Source organism: Dendrobates tinctorius, unplaced genomic scaffold, assembly GCF_039654945.1.
Source record: "Dendrobates tinctorius isolate UK_male_01 unplaced genomic scaffold, ASM3965494v1 ptg000028l, whole genome shotgun sequence".
Taxonomy (NCBI): domain Eukaryota; kingdom Metazoa; phylum Chordata; class Amphibia; order Anura; family Dendrobatidae; genus Dendrobates; species Dendrobates tinctorius.
In genome coordinates this window covers 97,220,641-97,229,315 of record NW_027361696.1, presented here as the reverse complement: position 1 = coordinate 97,229,315, position 8,675 = coordinate 97,220,641, and the positions used below count along the sequence as shown (strand labels likewise).

The window sequence follows — 8,675 nt, the reverse complement described above, 5'->3', positions numbered from 1 at the left end:
AGTATCAAATGTATTGAGCCAACTTCTGTCCATGTTGGGGGTTTACTTTGGGGGTATGGGGTTTACTCCTACACAGGGGCACACCGGGGAATTCACCTGTTGTTCCATGGGCCAGTGTGAGCATGCCCATGTCTGGATTGTACAAAGGTGTTATTGTATTATCAGAGGGACCTATGGAATATCACACACAGTACATATACAAAGATCTTTTATAAGCACTATTTCTATACTTCATCTACCCCAGAGTTCACCACCACTCGGAGATAATCCTTAAAGGGAATCTGTCACCCCATTTTTGGACTATCAGCTGCCGGCACCGCCATCAGGGGCTTACCTACAGCATTCTGTAATGCTGTAGATAAGCCCCCGGTGTAACCTGAAAGATAAGAAAAACGAGTTATATTATACTCACCGGGGGGCGGTCCGGTCTTGGTCCGATGGGTGTCGCGGTCCAGCGCCTCCCATCTTGTAGCGGTGACATCCTCTTGTTTGCTTCCCTTCGCGGCTCCGGCGCAGGTGTACTTTACCTGCCCTATTGAGGGCAGAGTAAAGTACTGCAGTGCACAGGCGCCAGACCTTTCTGACCTGGTCCGGCGCCTGCGCACTGCAGTACTCTGCTCTTCCCTCAACAGGGCAGAATAGTGCACCTGCGCTGGAGCCGCGACGGGAAGCAAAGAAGAGGACGTCACCGCTACAAGATGGGAGGCGCCGGACGAGACGACGACACCCTCCGGACCTGAACAAGACCCAGACTGCCTCTGGGTGAGTATAATATAATTTGTTTTTCTACTCTTTCAGGTTACATCGGGGGCTTATCTACAGCATTACAGAATGCCCCTGATGGCGGTGCCGGCAGCTGATAGTCCAAAAATGGGGTGACAGATTCAATTTAAATAACCTTGCCCATTCATCACCTCCTGGCCCATAATTAGGTTTTTTGCAGGGATGGTCATGTGCAGACCACTTTGACTTGCAAGTTTATCACTCTGCTCTTGAGTTCTAGTACAGATAGCTTCAGGGGGCCTCATTCACTCTTAGACTTATGGTTGCGATCAACATGAAGAAATTAACTGGACAAGTTTTTTTTAACTTTAGCTTTTTCCCTTTTACACATGAAAATATTTATCAAACAGTGACAATGATATAGAGCAGAGGGGCATTACAATACTCCCCATTAGTCTAAAACATGAAAAATGCAGTAAGACCTCATGGAAGCACAACATGTGTTATAGTGTCTGACAGTCCATTAACAGCTGATAGACATTTCACTTACCTAAGTCAAATATAAAAGTCTAGTATTCATTAATATAAGAATGGGGATGTAGGATAAGGGTTGCCATCTGGTTAGAAAGACAGAATAATCTACAGCTCATGATTAGGTCTAAGGAGTGGAATTTCACTTTAATCTTTTTCATTGCTCGAAATTTCCATCTGCAGAATAAGACACATCGTTCATCTTCAAGACAAATGTGCTGGTTTTCATGTTCCAAAATTAGATCACAAGCTGATGATTAATCATGTCAGTGCCCTGGGAGAGGAAACAAAGCCTGCAGATATTGCTCTGTCCTTAGGAGAAAGGAAAGTGCTATTCTCTCTCGTGCTAGAAAATATAGTGCCAACATGCTGAACTTGAAATGGACATGGGGTGGAACCTTCATTTTTTTACTGGTGTCATCTACATAAAAGGATGCAGCTGGCAGAAAATGCTAGTGATATGTGATGCCTATACGTTTGTGCTCATTTATTGCTTCTAGACATGATAAAATAAACTCTAGGGTATGTTCCCACAACACAAAGTATTTACTGTGGGCCTCTGAACTCAGAGGTGCTGCAGTGATTTCCACAGAGGTATTTTCTACTGCAAATATAATTTTTAAGATAGAGAAGGCGCCTCGCATTTCACACTTTGCATTGAAATTTGCCTTGACTCCTGCAACGTCAATTGATGTTATTCCTGCATTTCCTGTGGAGGATTTGGAATTTGTCTCTCGGTGGGAGGAGACGTGCAGCACATGCATACTGACTCTAATGCAGTTATTGGTTGAGTTGAATACCAAGAAAATTACTGATTTTGATAAGTCTATAGATGAGTCTCTGAAAAGCTTTAAGAACAATTGCCCAGCCGATAAAATCATGAGTTATGAATCTCGGATTGATAAAAACCTTGATCTATGTGTGAAAAGAATCCAGGAAACTCAGGGAATTAAAATGCAGAGGGATTTGAAAGCCTTTGCAACCAAGGGTGTATATCGATGGAGGAAACCAAATATGCAGGTTCCACGTACCCCTCGAGTACCCTCAGAAAGTTCCGTCTAATGTAAGTGATTCTTCTGAATGGTCTACCTCGTCCATTATGACTCGCTCTGGATCTAGATTGGGACGGATGAGGGATGCCAATTTTCATCCATACAGACGTATGCAACAAAGATCATCTGAACGTAAAAAGACCAACAATAAGGTAATCAATCTGAGTTCTCATATACTCACAGAGAGTGACATTTCACTTTTGAGTAAGGGGTTTAGTTTTTCTCCTAAGGCTGGTTTTGATTCTTTCACTGCCATTAAAGATCTTCACATTTTTGCTAGATCCCTATTATTTAAAAGGCACTTTTTTGACCCTCATCTATATACTTTATTTCCAACAGAGGAAGAACAACTAGCATTACAGGATTTGGAGGAGTTGTCCACAGAACAGTTCTCAAGTGAGGGAGGTAAGATCCCTCCGTTGATTAGAATTAAGTCCAAAAAGTTCCCTCCATTTTCCATCTGCGCTAGCATCGACCTCTTTGTCAGGGTTGTCACTGATGACTTTCTCAGGATTCCTGGGGGGATCGCACGTGACAACCTGAGCAGGGATGAGCGATCCAGATTGGACACTTTACGGTCACTCCCGGATATAGTACTAAAGCCGGCTGATAAAGGGGGCAATGTAGTTATCTGGCCTAAGGCCCTTTATGAGAAGGAAGCGTTTAGACAGTTAAATAACAAGACATGTTAGAAACGTCTAACGTTTAATCCCCTTTCATCCTACACTGGGCAACTACTTAAAATTCTAGATACCGCAGTGTCGGATGGTGTTATAACAAAAGAGCTAGCTTTGACATTACAGGTACATGAGCCTGCTATATCAACTTTGTACCTTTTGCCTAAGGTACACAAAAACTAGGAGTGCCCGCCTGGTCGTTCAATCATTTCAGGGTCAGGGAACTTTTTGGAGAACATCAATCGTTGGATAGACTCCAAACTACAACCTTTGGTTGAAAATCTCCCATCATTTGTACTCGACACGAGTGAGTTCCTGAGGAGGGTCGACGGTCTCCATGTTGGACAGGACATATTGCTTGTAACGGGAGACATTGAATCTCTCTATACTAACATCAAGCATAGTGATGGCCTAAAAGCAACAAAATACTATCTTGAGATGTCCAGTCTACCTAGGGGTATTGTTGGCCTTATTCTGGAGCTCCTCGAGTTCTCACTGACACATAATTTTTTTGTTTTTAAGGGGTCCTTCTACCTGCAGCTCCAGGGTACTGCAATGGGGGCTTCTTTTGCTCCATCATATGCAAATTTATTCCTGGGGCTGTGGGAGAGAGACCTCTCCCTGTCAGACCAGTTGTCGATGGACCGCATCCCACTTTAGGTGCGGTACATCGACGACATTTTTCTGATCTGGCAGGAATCCAATGAACAGCTCAGTGAGTTCATGAGTAACCTGAATATGAATGACAGGAATATTTTTGTCACCTATCATGGTGGCATGGATGTAGTTAACTTTCTTGATGTAACTGTTTGAAAGGATAATTGTGGTATGTTACGAACCACAATTTTTAGAAAGGAGACTTCGACAAATATGTTACTGCACGTCTCCTCTGCCCACCCGAGATATATGATCAATTCAATCCCCACTGGACAGTTCCCAGTTCCTCCGATTGCGGCGGATCTGTTCAAGTGATCATGATTTTGAAATGCAGGCACGTGATCTCACTGAACGGTTTCGTGAAAGAGATTATGGTAGGCGCGCAATTAAGCATGCATATCAGAGCCAAATACTCGTCTCGTCACTGTCTTTTATACAATCGAAAAGATCATAAATTGACCAAATACGGTTCATTACTAATTACCACACACAATTTTCTAGAATGAAGTATTGTCTTAAGAGAGCTTTGCCCATCCTTCAAGCTGATTCAGTTCTCAAACAGTTCCTTCCCAAAACACTTGGTATTGCCATTCGGCGTTCTAAAAATCTTAGGGACTCTCTTGTTCAGAGCCACTATCATGGTGACCCTAAATCTGCATTTATTGATGGTGTTGGGCCTGAACATAGTTGTAGACCATGTGATAAATGTATTGTCTGTTCCAACATTGATCGGGCTAATACATTTTTTAATTCGGCAGGATCTAGGACGTACGAGATTAGGAGATACATCACATGTACCTCTAAGAATATCATTTATTTTGCTGTCTGTCCATGCAATTTGATCTATATTGGACTAACTACTAGACAGTTTATGGTACGTGTCCGCGAACACGTACTAGGAATTGAGGCGGCTGCCACTCAGGATGATATATCTATGCTTAGGACCCTGCCCCGCCATTTCAAGCAACATCATAACTGTGACAGTTCTCTTCTGAGATTTAGGGGAATTGATATGGTCGACCCTGGCATTCGTGGTGGGAGGATTTCCTCTAGATTAGCCCAACGTGAGACCAGGTGGATTTGGGTTTTGGACACTGTACAACTCAAAGGACTTAATGAGAATTTTAGCTTCGTCCCATTTTTGTGAACCACTTTAGCTCAGAATGCACATGTTCTGTTTTTAATTTTATTTTATGTTTTTATTCAGCCTCATCCATCATATGTCATGCGATCGGCTATTCCTGTACGGATTTTCCAGTTGGCGTCACAGATTCTATACAGTCTATACAGCTTATTACTGGATTGTCGCCATGCATTATCAAGATATGAAGATACGTCACAACTGTTGCCAATATTTGATCTTTGATATAATTATGTATTTTGGCATGTTGCAATCTGTTTTGTGATGTATTTTCTGGATTGTATGGATATCTGTTTGATTCTTAATTCAATTGTTATGCATAGATTGTATTAATTGGTATCCCCCAAATGCAAATTCTTTTATTGCTGTATGCGTGATTTTTCCATTTAACTGTCATGCATGTGCCCCCTTCTTTTGAGTGGTCCTCTCTGCAGCTGCTGTACGCTTGTGTGTCACGGTCCCGGTCCGCCTGTCGGCTTTCGGCGTCTTTTGTTGCTGCAGTGACGGTCACGTGGTGTGACGTCACGGGCACGTGACGCCGGCGCCGCTGGGCGTCTGGTTACCGTGGCATCGCTGGCGTCATCGAGCAGCTGCGGTGGGTGTAGTGATGGTCGCGTGCAGTGACGTCACTGCCATGTGATACTGACGCCGTTGAGCGCCTGGTCTTCATGGCGGCGCTTGTAATATCTAGCAGCGCCGGCGCTTCATATGAGGTAATTTGACATACATCTGCATAGCGGCCTTCATTATACAGTCGTGGCCAAAAGTATTGACACCCCTGCAATTTTGTCAGATAATACTCAGTTTCTTCCTGAAAATGATTGCAATCACAAATTCTTTGGTATTATTATCTTCATTTAATTTGTCTTAAATGAAAAAACACAAAAGAGAATGAAGCAAAAAGCAAAACATTGATCATTTCACACAAAACTCCAAAAATGGGCCAGACAAAAGTATTGGCACCCTCAGCCTAATACTCGGTTGCACAACCTTTAGCCAAAATAACTGCGACCAACCGCTTCCGGTAACCATCAATGAGTTTCTTACAATGCTCTACTGGAATTTTAGACCATTCTTCTTTGGCAAACTGCTCCAGGTCCCTGATATTTGAAGGGTGCCTTCTCCAAACTGCCATATTTAGATCTCTCCACAGGTGTTCTATGGGATTCAGGTCCGGACTCATTGCTGGCCACCTTAGAAGTCTCCAGTGCTTTCTCTCAAACCATTTTCTAGTGCTTTTTGAAGTGTGTTTTGGGTCATTGTCCTGCTGGCTGACACTGGGCCCTACATTATGCTGCAAAATTTGTTGGTAGTCTTCAGACTTCATAATGCCATGCACACGGTCAAGCAGTCCAGTGCCAGAGGCATCAAAGCAACCCCAAAACATCAGGGAACCTCCGCCATGTTTGACTGTAGGGACCGTGTTCTTTTCTTTGAATGCCTCTTTTTTTCTCCTGTAAACTCTATGTTGATGCCTTTGCCCAAAAAGCTCTACTTTTGTCTCATCTGACCAGAGAACATTCTTCCAAAATGTTTTAGGCTTTTTCAGGTAAGTTTTGGCAAACTCCAGCCTGGCTTTTTTATGTCTCAGGGTAAGAAGTGGGGTCTTCCTGGGTCTCCTACCATACAGTTCCTTTTCATTCAGACGCCGATGGATAGTACGTGTTGACACTGTTGTACCCTCGGACTGCAAGGCAGCTTGAACTTGTTTGGATGTTAGTCGAGGTTCTTTATCCAACATCCGCACAATCTTGCGTTGAAATCTCTTGTCAATTTTTCTTTTCCGTCCACATCTAGGGAGGTTAGCCACAGTGCCATGGGCTTTAAACTTCTTGATGACACTGCGCACAGTAGACACAGGAACATTCAGGTCTTTGGAGATGGACTTGTAGCCTTGAGATTGCTCATGCTTCCTCACAATTTGGTTTCTCAAGTCCTCAGACAGTTCTTTGGTCTTCTTTCTTTTCTCCATGCTCAATGTGGTACACACAAGGACACAGGACAGGGGTTGAATCAACTTTAATCCATGTCAACTGGCTGCAAGTGTGATTTAATTATTGCCAACACCTGTTAGGTGCCACAGGTAAGTTACAGGTGCTGTTAATTACACAAATTAGAGAAGATTCACATGATTTTTTGAACAGTGCCAATACTTTTGTCCACCCTCTTTTTTATGTTTGGTGTGGAATTATATCCAATTTGGCTTTAGGACAATTCTTTTTGTGTTTTTTCATTTAAGACAAATTAAATGAAGATAATAATACCAAAGAATTTGTGTTTGCAATAATTTTCAGGAAGAAACTGAGTATTATCTGACAAAATTGCAGGGGTGTCAATACTTTTGGCCATGACTGTAATATGCTGAATCTGTGGGCACCTGTGTGTAATTAGCGATTGCTGTGTTCATTGGTTGGTGGGGCTTTTTATACCTTCCCCTTCCTGACTTTCTGTACCCCTTGAGAAAGGCACAATCTGCCGAAACGCGCGTTGGGGGTGTATGCTCCTGGACATACTCCCGCTTAATAACCTGGTAATATTACATAAAGATGATTAATTATCTATGCGGGTTTTACATGCCTTTTCAGTTCCTCTTAGGCCATATGGGATATGTGCAATATATTTTTGATTAGAAGAATATCCTATTTGTGATTTCCTAAAAATGGATATATGTATGTGTATATTAATATGATCACCATCCAGATGTCCGGTGAACTTCCCTTTTAACATGTGTCATTTAGTGGACCCCTTCCCCTCCAGATACCCTTGTATTTAATAAAGCACTGATTTTTGCATAAATTTATATAGTATTGGAATCCTTGGTCGCAGTTTGTTTTTGTGTTCAACGTCAATTGATTTGCTATGGATCTCATATACTCATAGATGTTATACTGTTGATATTTTTCATATTCTGCTATATTTTGCAATGCTAAACACATTGACAGCACACGGATGCAATTTGTGTGCTTTACATGCTTTTAACTGACCCATAGACTTGCATTGGCCATTGTTATAGTTGCTGCTGGAAAAAAACGCGTGTTTTGCATAGAAACTCGGTCCATTAAAAAACATGTACATGTGCATAGCACCATAGGTTATAATGAGTACATAAGGTATCCGTGAAAAAAACAGATATCATGTGTACTGGAAACACGAATGTATGAAGAATGCCTTATAAGTAGAGTTGAGCGAAACATGTCGGTCAAATTAAAAAAATAGCCGACTTTAGCTAAAGTCGGGTTTCGCCGATCAAAACCCCACCATAGCGTTAGGTCGGCCATGAGGTCGCCGATCACAGCGCCAAAGTTGCGTTTCATATAATGCTTCCAGCGCCTTTTCTCAGCCAATGAAGGTGGATGCACACTGTGGGCAATGCGATGACATGGGCAGCGGCCAGCACCATCTTAGAGAAGGGCATTGAAGTGATTGGCTAGCTTTGTGTGGCGTCACAGTGGGTATAAAAGGCTGTGACCTCCGACTGCCATCTTACTTCTGCCGATCTTAGAATAGGGAGAGGTGCTGCTGCTGATTCTGAACAGGGAGAGCGTTAGGCAGGGAAGAAGAAAAAAATAACTGCTTCTGCTGATAGCGCTTTTCACTGTACAGTTAGTGTGCAGTGAAAGGGGAGGATTTTTGTTGTGTGCAGCAGCGCTGGTAGTGATTATGCTGCCTTTTAAGGCTACCTGTTAGCTGCATTGCTGTGTGCACACTGCTGTTCAAACTGCTTTTTTTCAAAGCACTCCAACTTTTATTATTTTGTCCTGGTGAATTACTGAGCGTTCATTTTTTCACACACCGTATAGCGGTGTATGCTCCTCACACAGTACCGTGTACCGGCTGGTATCACGGACAAATAGAAGCTATCTGTGACATCGGCGGTTATGCCCGCCGATGCCC

The 8,675-nt window shown here is 42.8% G+C and overlaps 1 long non-coding RNA gene across 2 annotated transcripts; it reads left to right on the top strand.

The window, feature by feature from the left end:
• Positions 1-850: 850 nt before the first annotated feature.
• On the top strand, positions 851-5,149 carry LOC141084970 (uncharacterized). Of its 2 annotated transcripts, XR_012231193.1 has the most exons (3): positions 851-2,458; positions 2,646-2,711; positions 4,848-5,149. It is a non-coding gene; the product is annotated as an uncharacterized lncRNA (long non-coding RNA). The 2 variants fall into 2 exon arrangements; XR_012231192.1 differs by having other exon boundaries at positions 851-2,711.
• The last annotated feature ends 3,526 nt before the right edge of the window (positions 5,150-8,675 follow it).